The 15544-nt window shown below is 39.7% G+C and overlaps 1 protein-coding gene across 1 annotated transcript in view; it reads left to right on the forward strand.

The window, feature by feature from the left end:
• The window catches only part of KIF24 (kinesin family member 24), a 2255161-nt gene that overhangs the window by 920820 nt on the left and 1318797 nt on the right, over positions 1-15544 (forward strand). The window lies entirely within an intron of this gene.

Below are 15544 nucleotides of genomic sequence, written 5' to 3' on the forward strand. Positions count from 1 at the left end.
ATGAACTAACATGGCAGGGTGAGCCATCTGGCAGTGTAAACCTTGGCTCAAGATGATTGTCTCTGCTGAAGTGACACCCCAACCCCATGTACAAAATGGAAAAAGGTGTTGAGGATGGATCACAAAGATTAATGGAGGCAGTTTTTAGATCTTTCATTTCAGAGAGGCTAACAAAAAATGGAACTCCCAACAAGCAAGATGAAATAGTACTTATACAGATTTAACTGGAAAGTATCAATGGTATACAAAGAAAAAAGTGATGAATGGATAATAAATTCACACTGAATATAATTAATCAGAAGTTAAAAAAAACATAAAAACTTGAATTGGTAGAGGCAGTTAACTAAATACGTTTATTAAGTCTGTCAAATTTGATTATACTGTATTTAACAACAAAACTTAAGTGGCATATGAATGAAACTAAGAAATATTCATGTTCCATGAATGCAAATCAAAATTAATCAGTATTTTTGTTAATACAGATGTTAGTGGAAATAATTTGAAGAATATTATTTTTCAGAACTATTTCCAGAGCAACTGCTCTGTACCTTGAGTGCAGATATAATTAGTTTAGACATAGCTGTCAAGACAACATACAAAGACACTGAAATAGCATAGCTTGAAATTATGGAAAGGAAGTTGTTACAAATCAGTAAATAAGATATTTAGAACTCAGTAAAGAAGACCTGTTGCTCAATTACCTTGGTAACAATTCAAAGAAAAACACAATTACATTGAAAAAAAGAAGTCTTCCCATGCCTGGAAAATATAATTCAGTGCATGTAATCTTAAGAAAAGCTCAGTAAAAAAGACACAAGCAGATAAAATTCATCAGCATGCTCCTTCCTCTACATAAGCAATTGAAAAACTGAATATTCAAAGCATTATTGACAAATAAATGCAGTTAAAATAATCTTGCCTCAGTTACATACTGAGAAAAGACAACTACAATAATATTGTATATAGTTACATGATCCCAACTCAAGTATTAGCCACTTCTTTCTTCAGTTCTTCTTCTGTTCTTCAGCACATGCACAGCTGACAAAATAAAGTCGCCCAAAAAAAAAAAATAAATAAAAATCCAATGCCAATGACAAATTAATGATAAATCCAGATCCAGGTAAATCCTTCCCTTGTGACTGACTCAGTCACGAATCGATTCAGTCCACAACTGAAACTGTTTGATTGATTCTCGCTCTTTTCCCAGCACATAAAGCCCGGGAAGAGAGCGACAACCAATCAGCAGCATTTAGGCTTAGCCCAGCAAGCACGTCATGACGTGCCTGCGGACGTCGCAGTCCGAGCCCCTTCCAATTCTATGCGGTTTGGAACCGCATAGACTTCTGGGCATCACAATGATGCCTTCATTGCTCCTCCGGGCTGCAATGAAAACAAACAAAAAAAAAAAAGCTGTTTAAAACCGCGGTTACAGTGCGCAATGCGCATGCGCGTACTTCCGAGTCGCGGACTCGAATTAAAGTACAAAAAAAAGATATATATATATATATATATATATATATATATATTTTTTTTTACATTATTAATAAACATAAACAATTACTGCTATTTAGCTGAGGGGGCTGCAGTCCGGCAGTCCGATGCCACGAGCCGCCCCTGCTACATAGCATCATAGGAAGTTACTAGGCTATTGGTCCTGAGGCCCTTACAAGCCTAGCCAAGAATTTAGCCCATGTTCCGACAAGTCAGCACTCAATGCCCCTGTCCAGCAGGGACACAGGTGGAATCCCAGGGGTATATTTTCTGTTCCCCATCCAGTTATCCAGGTTGAGCTTAAAATGGGTTGACGTGGAGAGGGAGCCTATTCTACAGAAGGCGGAGTCTCTGGGACACAAATCTGTCCCGCTTACAAGTCCTATGGATGTCACAAAACAGGTTGAGGGTTGTGCGTGCAGGTTACTCGAGTGGAGATTGACTTGTGAATATGCAGCAGTTCCATCAAGGTGGGTTATGAGATTGCTTTGTATGCTAACTGAGGTCACCTCTGAGGAGTCATATGAGACTGAGTAGAGGGACAGGGCTTTTAGCCTACTGTGTAGGGTAGATGTTTGAGGCCCTGGATTCTCCTGGTGAGGAATCTCTGTGGTCTATGCATCTGCTGCATGTGCTTTGTGAGGTACATGCTGAAAGAGGCGTTGTACTCAGTAATGGGTCTTATAAGGGAAGAATACAGGTATGTTATGACCTCCTTGTCCCTGGATGAGATACCCTTCCTAATAAGGTGAGCCATGTAGAAAGCTTTCTGTACAATGGAGGCAGTATGGTGGTCAGGTCAGTTTGCTATCAAGCTGGGTGCTCAAGTTCTTCACGACTGATTGCATGCTTAGGACCTTGTTATTAATGTGATAATTTATGGGGATGTCACGCTCCCCAAATGGGATGATGATGCATTTTTTGGCATTCCATTTGAGTCCATGTTTCTGGGACCAGTCATTTGTTTGAGTGAGACCCTCTTGGAGGATGTCCACATCACTAGGGGAATTGATGACAGCATCTAGCTTGCAGTCATCTGCAAACTTGGTCAGTCATATCCCACTGGTTTTGGTCTACACCTCAGAAAAGTATATTCCAAACAACAGAGGCCCCAAGACTAATCCCTGGGGCTCACCGGTCATTACGGGCCAACTCCTTGAGATGGCTTCCCCTATTTTAACTAGGTGGGTTCTGTCAGTGAGCCAGTTTGCTACCAATCTGGTAACATACAGATTGATGCCTAGTTGAGAGAGTTTATCTGTTATACCTGAGTGGGGAATAGTATTGAAGGCTTTGGCCAAGTCAGGGTAGGCGGTGTGCACCATCTTCCCCTCATCCATGGCTTTGGTGACCGTCTCAAAGAAGTCGACCAAGTTTAACAGGTGTGACCTCCCCTTGACAAAACCAAACTGGGTGGGTCAAGTGTTTGGAAGTTGCCAATGTCCTTGTTAATGAGGTCCATGATAATCGGTTCCATGGCCTTGCAGATCATGCTAGTTAGGCTAATGGGTTCTTAATTTCCTGGACCAGTGAGCATTTCACCTTTGTTCAAAGGGATGACAGTGGCTGCCCTCCACTCAGCTGGGGTGAAGTCTGTACTCAGGCTTTAGTTGAATAGGGTGACTAATGGTTCTGCAAGTTTCTGCCTTAGTTCATGTAGGATGCAGCCTGGGATGTTATCGGGTCCCATGGAGGCTGTATGTTTTGCCTTTGAGAGGGCTGTGATGACTTGCTCCCTAGAGATAAGGGGAGGGGGGCAGGTGCTGGGGATATTGATGGGGATACAGAGGGGCAAAGTTTTTGCTGAACCTGCCTGCCAATAGGTTGGCTGTATCTACGGCATTTGTGTATGTGGTGTCCTTGACCACCAGTTCTGAGCAGATCTGACTGCTTCCTTTGAGATTGTGGACGTGTGAAAAAGGCCTTATGACTGTGTCTTAAGTAGATGTGGCCAGTTTGGACTCAAATTTTACTTTGGAGGTTTCACTAGTGTTCTTATTTGTTTGCTCAGGCTAAGGAGAGATTGCTTCCAGTTAGGCACCTGCTCCTTCTTGATTCGGGACAGCAGTTTTTTTCCTTTTATTATAGAGTTTATTTATTGCAGATGTCCACCAGACAGGTTTACTGTTTCTTGAGGAGGAGGATTTTGTCCTGTCGGGTATTCCTGATTCCATGCAGCTATATAAATGCTATAAGTATAGTACTTTGGTGTAAGTTTGGACATTTGTGCCAGTTCCTATGGAGGGGAGGGGGCTTTGAAGCTATTTATACCTTCCCTCAGGAGGTTTTAATCAGCTTTGGAGAAGTTTTTATATTTTACCCTAGTGGGTGGGGGGGGGGGGGGTTGGCGGATATGGTAACTTCAAAGTGGCCGCTTTGTGGTCCGATCTTACCGGGGAGGATGACACTGTAGGGATGCTGCAGTGGTTACTTATGTTCTTTAATACCAAGTCCAAGATATTATTACCTCTTGTGGGGATGTTGACCAGCTGGTCCAAGGCACTTGCCTTGACAAAATCAAGGAATCTCTGGGCATTTGTGTTTTGGCATGAGTAGTTCTTCCAATCTATGGCTGGATAGTTAAAGTCGCCCAAGATCAGGGTAAAGGGTTGAATCTTGATCGATTCGAAGAGGTCCAGATAGGTGTAGTGGACATCTTGAGTCAAAGTTGGAGGCCTGTAGCTAGCTGTGATTTGAATAGGGATCTTGTCAACAGTTAACTGCACCTGGAGTGTCTCCTGTGCATCATACAACATGGATTTATCATTATGGTAAGTACATAGCTTTCATGTATATATAATTGATAAATGACAACTCGCATAAAAACAGCATTTTTATAGCACTTTGACACAACAGTACAAAATGATACAAACATTTACTAAGCATGAAGGATGCAATACTTGAAGTGAAATATCATTTTGTTGACTGTTAAACTGCTGGATTAACTGCAGAGCATATACCCCACTTTGTCATTAATGTTTAAAAGGACACTGCAGTTACCAAGAAGTAATTGTAAAGTAAACACAACAGTCTAATCAATAAAAAAGGGTCTGTTGCCATGGATATGAACTTTCCTACTGACTCTGTTACCAACTTGGTGGATATGGGCATCCTGAGGCAATGTAGAATTGCCTCATGTTTACTGACAACCAGTTAATTCTCAAACAAACTGATAAGGTATGTGAGAGATGTATTTACACAACATCACTGGAGGCAAAGCTCTCACATAAAAGTACTCCTAATGTCAATAAGGTTGTCAGTAGTGCATATGCTGCACCCATCACGCGCAATTCAGAGAGACATACAGACCCACGCATACTGAGGCACTTACATGTAACTTTCCTAATTCACAAAGACCTCCTAGACAAAGTACACTTAAAAAATACCCTCAGCAGCCCCAAAATCACTCTTTTGAAACAGTGACCACATCAACACATAGAGCTACATCTCATGAAGCCTCTACCTCTAAGCTCATAAGGCAGGTCAACACACAATCCAACATTCCAGTCATTGGAGACTCCATTGTGAGGCACACTTATGTACCTCTCACCAGGCTGAGTAAGGAGAAAGTTACGGTCAGTTGCTTATCAGGGGCTAAGATCCACCACATTACGCATGCACTCAGGTCATTGGATCACAATTACCAATATAACTCGGTCATAGTCTATGTGGGAGTAAATAACCTGAGACATACCTCCCTAGACTATATGAAGAAAGGGACATCATACAGCTTTTGGAATGTGTCTCAGGCTGGTATGAGCCTAGCATTGAGCAGCATTTTACCTTCTCCAAGGATGATGCCACAATACGAACAAAAGATGATTGACTTTAATAATTGGCTTAGTTTCTGGTGTTATTCTAAGGGGGTGCAATATTTATCAGCATGGAAGGAGATGGCCAACAGACCACGTTGCTTTGCCAGGGATGGTCTGCACCTCTCCCCTCTAAACCTTTGAATATTAGCTAAAGCATTGTCTTCCCCCATACTGCCTTTTTTAGGCAATGTCATACTGAAAGTACCTCCGACATAGCAAACCAAAACCAAGAAAATCTAAAGGTATTAGTGCTCAATGTTAGGAACCTAAACAAAAAACTCCATTCCCTGGAAGCTGTCTTTACCCTAGAGAATGCTGATGTCTGTGCGGTCTCAGAAATATGGTTTAAAGCCGCGGGCAGCACACTAACAGTGCAGGGTTATAATGCCTTCCACACATTTAGACCAGCTACTTCACAGGCAGGGACTAAAGGTGGAGGTGTCTCTATTTACATTAAAAATAAATATACTTCAGGGCTGGTCAAACAGGACAATGCACTTGAGCTGCTCCATGTTCAAATCACCATAGGTAAAATCCAATACCACTTCCTTGTAACCTATAGGTACCCCTCTATGACCCAGGAAACTCATACCATGTATTTAAACTTATTAGAAACACTAACCATCCAACCCAATACCATATTCTTGGGTAACTTAATTACCTCACTGTTAACTGGGAATCTTATATGACATCAAACGTACATGCACAGATATTTCTGGATTTTGTAAACACAAACTCCCTGGACCAGATAGTCACTACACCAACTAGGGTTGCAACCATACTGGATCTGGTCCTCACTGATATGGGAGAGTACCGCACACCCCCTACTGTAATGCCTTCCCTGGTAAGGTCAGACCACAATGTGGTCTCCTTTGAAGTAAAAATAAAACCTGGACCCCCAGCTAAACCATGAATATTCAGGAAATATTCTAAGGCTAACCTCCTGCTATTCAGTGAGAACCAGGCAAAATTTCAAGCCCATATAAACCATGAAAACACTTCTGCCTATACAGAACTGTTAACAGAAACCCTGTACAAGCATGTTAATAGCTGTTCAGAGGCAGCTGTACCCACCAGGAAGAAGTACAGAAATAGCTCAAAAAAACAAGCCACCCTGGTGGAATCACAAAATCAATTGGATGTATAACAGGAGGAAGAAAATAATGGCAAAAATTAGGAGGCACAGCACCCAGCAGGATAAAAGCACTCTCATTAAACTAAACAAACAACTGAGAGGACAAATAAAGTCTACTAAATTTGAGGTAGGTTTGGCCTCCCTGGCCAAGGACAACCACAAAGCATTCTTTAGCTATGTCCTCAACCTCAAAGGCAATACACAATTGTGTGCAGAGCTCATTGTAAATGGAGACACCTATACTGAGCCAGAAGATATAGCAAACATCCTGGCTGATAAATTCAGCTCCAGTTTTACTCCTGTCTCTCCCTCAACCTTCCCTCACAAAATATCATCAACTATAACTCCGCCTATTATCTCTAAGAAACAGGTCTTTAATGCTCTCTCTAAGACCAAGAACACTGCATCAATGGGCCCAGACAATATCCCAGGATGCCTTCTAAATAGCAAGAAACATGACCTATCAGGGCCTCTGGATTTACTATTTAACTGTAGCCTCCAAACAGGCTTCGTGCCTCATGAATGGAGAAAGGCAACAGTCATCCCTCTGCATAAAGGTGGGCCATCTACAGACCCTGGAAACTACAGACCTATAAGTCTCACTAGTCATATATGTAAAGCCATGGAAAGAATTATCACTGAGATGATCAATAGAGGTATAGTAAACCTCCAGACACTGGACCCAACACAGTTTGGTTTCGTAAAGGGCAGATCATGCCTACTCAACCTGGTGGACTTCTTTGAGAAGGTCACCAAAGCAATGGATGAAGGCAAAATCATTCACACTGCCTACCTTGACCTGGCCAAGGCATTTGACACAATACCCCACTCGGCCATTGTTGACAAACCCAAGAGGTTAGGTACAAACCCGTATGTCACCCGGTGGATAACCAACTGGCACAAAGACAAGACCCAGGAGGTTAGAATTGGGGAGTCTACCTGTACAAAGAAGCCAGTGACAAGTGGAGTCCCTCAGGGATCATTCCTTGGACCGCTCCTTTTTGGCATTTACTTCTCAGACGTCAAGGGAAATGTCAGTGGTCTCTGGCTGACTAAATTTGCAGATGATTGCAAATTAGAAGCTGTCACTGAATCTCACACTAACACAAATATTCTCCAGGAGGGACTGACAAAGACAAACAACTTGTGTCAGAGTCATGGACTAAAACTAAATGCCAAGAAATGCATAATAGTATCCTTTGGGAAGTCATCCATCCTTGGAAACTATCATATTGACAACACACCCCTTTGAGTTGACCCAATAGTCAGGGACTTAAGGACACACATAGATAGTAATCTAGCCTTTGATAATCACATGTCTACAGTGGTGAGGAAATCATTCTATGTTCCGCAACTTATAAACAAAGGTATGGCATCTAAGTCCAAGGAAGTCAGTGTTCCACTGTATTCGGCATTCATCAGACCTATCATTGAGTACAATGGCCCCCCTTTGGTATGTACCGAACCAAGCATATCCAACAACTGGAACATCCACAGAGGTTCATAACTAAAAGAATACAGGGCATAAATAATATGTCTTATGCAGACCCCCTCAAGGCCTTATCCCTGTATTCTGTTTCCTACATGCTTTTGAGGGGAGATCTATGCCTGGCATACAGGGCATTGTCAGACCCCACTCTGATGGACCTCCTGCATATCCACAAAACAAACAGTACCAGAATTACCTATTCTAAAGACTTAAACCTTGCCTGTGATATAAATAGGATCTGCTGGAGAGATAGGTATGTATCCCAGAGACTATCCCGTCCATGGAATAGGCTCCCCATCCATGTGAAGCAGAGTTCCTCCCTAATCCAATTCAAGTGCAACTTGGACAATTGGGTGGGAAACCGGACATTCATCCCTGGTACAGCACTTGTGTCTCTGATGCAAACAGGTAACCTGTACATGGTTCATCTTCCAGGCCCATGCTTACACTTATCAAGGGCATCAGAACTAGTCAGAGATTTGGGATGCATGGCTAGGCTTAAAAAGGCCCTTGTGGTCGTTAGCCTAGCAAGCACCTATGAACCTGTGAAAAGTTTTTTTAATAATAATTGTATACAATTTCATGACGTACATTGGATGTTAAATTGTAAAGAAGTCTTAAAAAGTGTACAGTTAGGGGAATTTTAGATATGAGGTGGGGGTGTTTTATCAGTGATTACCATGTATATGTGGGATATTAAAGCAAGAAAGTATGTTTTCTTAGTTTTAAGATATCCAGGCTTTACACTGTAACAACGTGAGAAAGGCTAGAAAATTCAAGTTGATATGATAAAGTGGTGTTGGGATCCTGGGGTGGGGGATATAAAAGTGTATTGATCACGGTATATGTAAAAATGAGATAATAATTTCTCTTGTTTTTATATATGTGAATATGTAGAATAACGTCCTTGGTTAAGCTATAGACAAGGGAAGTCTCCATCCTGCCCACAAGAGGTGAGCAGGCCATGCCCCTCTACTGCTACCCCCCCCCTGCCTGCCAGGGCTAATAATCAAATCCTGGTCGCCTGGGTTGGAGTCAGGGCTTCATTCCTCTGCATGGTAGTATATTATGGCTGGGTGTATATACTTATGCTGTCAGAGAGCTCAAGTCATGTTTTTAATGGACTTTATTAAGTATATTCAGTTTGTTTATAAAGATTCACATATATAGTTGCACTAAAAAGTTTAGTATTTATAATTGGAAATAGTTTTCTAACTTTTATTGCATATTTTACTGTTTATTTTTTTTCTGTGTATTGAAAGTGTATACACGGTATTATATAAACATATTTTTCTGTATCATATAAATTTGTGCAATCATCTGGATGATACTGCAAAGAAAGAAAGCAAAAGATATAGCAAAACTAATTTCTGAAATTGTTTACATTTTTGATTTGCTTCTGTATTCAGTTGGTTGAAAGGCATCATTTTACAGAGTTGTTTTCTCTAAGCTTAGCTTGTTTTTAAAATGTTTGTGCTTTATTAATATATTTTGTTTTACTTACAAGCAGGATGTGCGATAATGTGCATATAACCATTTTTGTCTTACTTTTGCTTTTTGTCCCAACTGCCTACTGAACATCAGGCCCACCTCCTTGACAAATTGAACCATTCATTTTCCTTCATGGGGTGAGAGTTGGCCAGAAGGAGGCCATCATTAAGGCAGCCCATAGGGGTAGTTCAACTTTTCTTGTTTGCTTAACTTTACCCCCAGAATGCACTTGACCAAGCTCCTGTGGAAATTATGCAATGGGCAGTTCAGAGGCCATCCCCTCACTTCTGTAAGGGGCATACCCTCCAGGTAACTTCACCAACCCTAGACTGGAATAGGGGAATTGCATCTACTCCATGTGCCTTTGTGTGCATGTAATCCTCCACTCCCACAGGGAAAGATCAGCAGAACACTGCCCTTCACTTCTCCCCTCCCCTCCTGACGTCTGCAGTGCTGGGGCCACTACTGTTACCCTGATCCCCTGGTTTACAGTAAGTGCTCATACCTCTGTTCCTTATCTTACTTTTTTTCATAATAATAAGGATGTGTGTGTCATACCTCTCAGCTTGGAAACATCAAAAATCTGGACAAAGGCCCATGAAAAGTAGGTACAACTGACCAAAAATCTGTACACTGGTTAACATAAAATGTGCATGCATAATTATGTAACCCCACCCACTCCAATGGGATTGTGGGATGCTAACATTCAAAAGCAAATTGAAGAGTAGACAAATTAAACACAAAATATAGCCAGAACAAAAGTGTTTACTTATATTAATTAACATTTGAACTTGCATCAAACGAAGTTGTGTAAACTAAAATATAATTTTCTTTTATAAAAGTAAACTGCTTCTACACTAATATTCAATAAGACAACATAACATGATATAACCAGAATCATATTGTTTTGTTTATATTAACAATAGCATCTGAACTTGTATAATACTAAAATGCAGTTTTCTTTTATAAAAATATATTTTTTTATCTGCTACACTGACTTGTCAACCTAGTTATTTTTATTTACCAAATCATCTTCTAAGAGACTCATCTTTAAACTTCTCACTACTCATGACATTGCTTTGTCTTTCAGTAAGATAACTGCTTGGTCAGTAAATTCATGTCATTGATTTTCTGCAGTTTAAACTCTATTTCTTTTGATACCAAAATAGTCTGAACCCCTTTGGCTTCCACAAAACTCTGAAAACTTCACTAGCATTGAAAAAAGGGAAACCTGAAAGCTTTGCTGTTGTTGAAAATAAAGGGAAGAGAATGTAACTGAGTGTTTCTGCCATCCTTTTTTTCTTTGTTTGGTTTTGTGGTTCGTATTGGATGCAGTTTGCCACAGTAAAGACATTTTTGCTGCTTGATTCATCTGAGAAAAATCATCACCCATAAGAGAAATAAATGAAGTTCATTTTGTTCACATTAACATGCAGTCTAAACTAGGCAAGAACTCAATAACTCATCTGCAATAATAAACACGAGACTTTTATGGACAAATATATCAAGCAGGATTGGTTTCACCCTCCTGTCACTGCAGTTCCCGATAAAGCAATAGCCTTCAAGATTCTAACAGCTGAAACAAACTGTTTCCCCTTTTACCTTCAAGATACGGATTACCATTATGCTATTATGCTTTCAAGATATGAAGTTTAGCAAGTGAGGCCTAAAACAAGCAAACATATCTCCAATTTCTGTTTTACACCAGCAGTTAACATAAAGTTTTTGTCTTCTTTTTTGTGTGAATTGTAGTGAGGTTCTCCCCATGACAAAAAAGTTCAAAAGATACCAGGAGACAAAAATTCTAATAACTTTAACAATGGGCACATAGCAGACATGACAAAAACATAAATGTAGAAAGTTAAGCATCATCAGCTAACCTGAATTTCTAGGTGAACCCTAAAATACAAATTTGCCAGTGATTAATTATTTGATTTGAGCTAAAATAATATCATGCATTAATGCAGGCGGTGGTGCAGCGGTTAGCGTGGTCACCTCACAGCAAGAGGTTCTCCCGTTCGATTCTCAGCTGGAGCGCCTTCTGTGTGGAGCCTGCATGTCCTCCCCGCGGTCAAGTGACGTTAAAGACATGCAGGTAGGTGTGTGTGTGAATGGGTGTGCCTTCTTTGAAGGTTGGGCGTTGGGCTGGCAACTTGGCACCGTAAAAATCCAATGCCAGTCATTAGCGGACCGAAGTTCCGCTGTGGCGACCCCTAACCGGGAAAAGCCGAAAGACATTACTAATGCAGGCAGCAAGGTTGGCATGTATCAGCAGCTGAATATTCTAGATCCTGCCAAAAGACACAACCTTCATTATACAGTTTCCATAGCTTTCAACCTTCCATCTCCACAATGTAGAACACTATCTCTTATAATGTGGAACAGATGATGGGAAAATTATTTACTAACAACTTCAGTTAAGAAGCTTACATGATGGTTAAAAATGTGTCACGTTTTACTTAGAAAAGTTATTTTGATGAATTGCTATGATACAGTATTACTTATTGTGGATATCAGTTTAAAAAATTCTTAACACTGAAATTGTGACAGACTCTTTCAATACAGAACATGGTCTTTTCAAGACTCCGCTCGTAATAAGGTACACTTGTGAGGCATGATTTTACATTTTTGGAACAACTTACAGTAGTTGCTCAGTGAGTAGCATTGCCATCTTGGAGTTCTTGGGTTACATTTCTCCTGACTGTGGGTTTTATCCATGTGGTCTGGCTTTTTTTTTTTTTTTTTTTTTTTTGGGCCACCTAATAATACTTTGCATTTAGCGCTTTATTGCAATGGTTTACTTTGTGCAGCCTTTGGCCTGCTAAGTTACATTCTACAGAACACAGTCTGCACCAGTTAAACCTAAAATGTGACAGCTGCTGGGAAGTTCCGTTGAGGCATATAGTGCAGCCACCAGCACAAAGGAACATTGTATTTTAAGGGTCAAAGAGGCTAGGGTGTTGTTTTGTATGTCCCTGTTAGCTTAATACAGCAAGCAGCTGTAAATGGATTACTGTTTTCTGTTTTTAATAGCTGCTATCATTTTTTCCCTTTTAATAAGAGCAGTAAGTTACTTACATTTCTCATTGTATAGTTCTCTCACATCACTGTAGCAGATGATGTTTCCTTATACACTAATTCTGTAAAATCATAAAGTACAAGTTCAATGAGCCCCATGATCATGTTATCATGAAGTATATTTTTCTTTTCCTGTTTAGAGGTAGTCGTATAGCACAGCCTAAGTTCATAAATGTGCTTCCTGCTGCCCCTGAAATAAATGTACTAGAGGAAATTTTTCACGTGTTCACTTCATTTCATGCCTCACCTTAAGTGATGCCTAAAAAGGCCTTCACAATTTGTAAACACATAGGGTGTGGAAAGCTAGAGGAACACAGCTGGAACTGCACTTGTTCTTCCTGGAACTCAAAAAAGTTTAAAGAAACAACGCGTACTGGGGATTAAGATCTGAATGAAGCAGAGCTGCATATAAAAATCTGGACATTCTGCAAAACTCTGTACAGTTGATAAGTATGAATACGGGTACAGATTTTGGTGTAACTGTCATTTCACAGCTAAGCAAGCACATACTGTTTCAGAACCTGGCTTTCTAAGAATTACAATGAAAAAAAATCTGTTTGAAATTAAGCCCAAGTTGCTTTCGCCAGTAAAGGACAGGAATATGAAAGTTAATTGTAGGCATTTTTCAGGGCGCACACACACACACACACACACACACACACACACACACACACACACACACACACACACACACATGCCTCTACATCAAGCAGGCATACCCCTTTCCCAGTTGACAATATCACCTAGACTCTTCCGGAACAGTTTCAGTCAGACAGTGCAGAGTTTCTTGTTTCCTAAAGGTGCTTTTCTTTTTAGGAACGGGCCTTATAGAGTCCTTACAGGCAAAATCCCATCTTTTGGTTCATGCAGCTAGCTATAATTTCTCTACCTTTTAAGTTTGATTTTCCCATAGATTCCATCTGGGATTTCCGACTCGGTGAGATGTTGCAATACATCAAACAATTCACTTTGTGTAAGCAAGCAGTTATTTATTAAGGATAGCCATTCGTTCCCCATCCACAATAAACAAGACTTGCAACAGTTTGCTAGAAACTGGCTGGCAAAATATACTCTTCTGATCACTCAGAGATTCAGAATGTTGTTGCATTAATACACTTAGCACTGGCTGAACCAACATGCATTTTCCGAACACTGATGCCTATGAAACTCTTATGTCTGTTATAAGGGTCTGTAAATATAAAAAGATAGGAGGGACAGGGAAAAAAACAATATGAGCAAAATCAGGGGCATTCTGTAATGTATCATAGGCAGTGAGTTGGAGGTATGCCGAAGCCTGTGCGGTGTGTGTGGTACATGTCTGTATTTTCATCAGTACAGTTAATTCATAGGTAGGTACACATCAACCGACAGAAAAAAAAAAAGATGTAGTAAATAACGAACACAGTCACAAACACACAGAGAGATACAGCTAAATTCTAAAACCACTAAGACCACATTTTTTTTTGCTATTAAAACAGATACATTTTATTTCAACATTAAAAACAAATAAATACATGTAAAAAATATGTAATAATGCCCTACTTGCAAAATTTTGACATATGTATGATTTAGGTATATTTTCTGTACATATGTTGCATATGTAACAATGTTCAACTTGTAAGATTTTCTGTGTGTACATTGGAGCTTTTCTCCCCGGGGCTCCGCTGAAAATGGACATGTATCCAGTCGGACTATTCCGGTCAACAAATGTAAAATAAAATAAATAAATCAATACAAACAAGTGCTTTAGTCTTTCACAGTTACCCAGACTTTATTAGATTAATAAAATATAGCAAGATTCCACAATTTTAACATTTATTTCAATCACATGATCACTCCCCACCCACAAATTTAAAAGCACAACATCCTGAATTGATGTTTTCTAACTTCCATCACTTAAAACTAGACCCGCATATGACAGTCATTTAAATTTTCATAAACAATCTTCACAAATACACAAAGGATATATGATATACTAAAAATATACGGGATAAAATTATTCATCTTGCATGTGCTTTTAGTTGTAACAGACCAGTTATAGACGAGATTTAATTTAATCCATGCTGAAATAAAACGTATCCATTTTTAATATAGAAAAAAAGGTGGTGGTTTTAGTGGTTTTGAAATTTGGCCGTAACTCTCTGTGTGTTTGTTTAGAAGTTCATGTAGTAAACACAAACACTAAACTTGTAACCAGTAAACTAACAATACTGTCAAGGAAAATCGAAGTCAACCAGACAGTTTATTAGCAGCAACCAGAAAACACAAAAACCGTTCTGAAGAAGTCCTTATTTTGAGGACGAAACCTGGGTTAATGTGTGTGTTTTTGTGTTTTCTGGTTGCTGCTAATAAACTGTCTGGTTGACTTCTATTTTCCTTGACAGTATTGTTAGTTTTCATGTAGTAAACACCCCAACAGCAGACCTACAATATTCACTCCCAGCACCTAGCCTTGGTTTCAACCAACTCACGCAGCAGACATTGTGAAATGCTGAGCCCATCTTAAACACATGGGACATGCTGGCAGTGTGCAGTGACGTAGTGTCAAAATTATGAAAAAGATTGCAAATAAAGAAAAAAAAAATCATGACTTGAAGAGGGCCAGTCGGGGAATTCCCATTATTTATATTATAATACCCCATTATTTTAGCCTCAAAACTGGGAAATTCTGAAGAATTTGGTATGGTTGAAAGGTCTGGTGTATGTGTATGTGTGTGTGTGTGTGTGTGTGTGTGTGTGTGTGTGTGTGTGTGTGTGTGTGTTTTATATATATATATATATATATATATATATATATTTTTTTTTTTCCTCTCTCTCTCTCTCTCTCTCTCTTTATATATATATATAGAGAGAGAGAGAGAGAGAGAGAGAGAAACAAACAGTCAGCCATTTTGATGATTTTGTCTATTACTGTGTGCTTATGGGAATAGAATATGAGGCAAACCGATTATAAATATACTACAGTATGCTGTTTTCAGCAGTGTCCCTGATTTATCACTCCTTTGAAAGATGGCTTAATGTGGTTCATATGTGGGCTGACAGTAA

The sequence above is a fragment of the Protopterus annectens genome, chromosome 1.part1, assembly GCF_019279795.1.
Source record: "Protopterus annectens isolate FY-2018-M chromosome 1.part1, PAN1.0, whole genome shotgun sequence".
NCBI classification, from domain to species: domain Eukaryota; kingdom Metazoa; phylum Chordata; order Ceratodontiformes; family Protopteridae; genus Protopterus; species Protopterus annectens.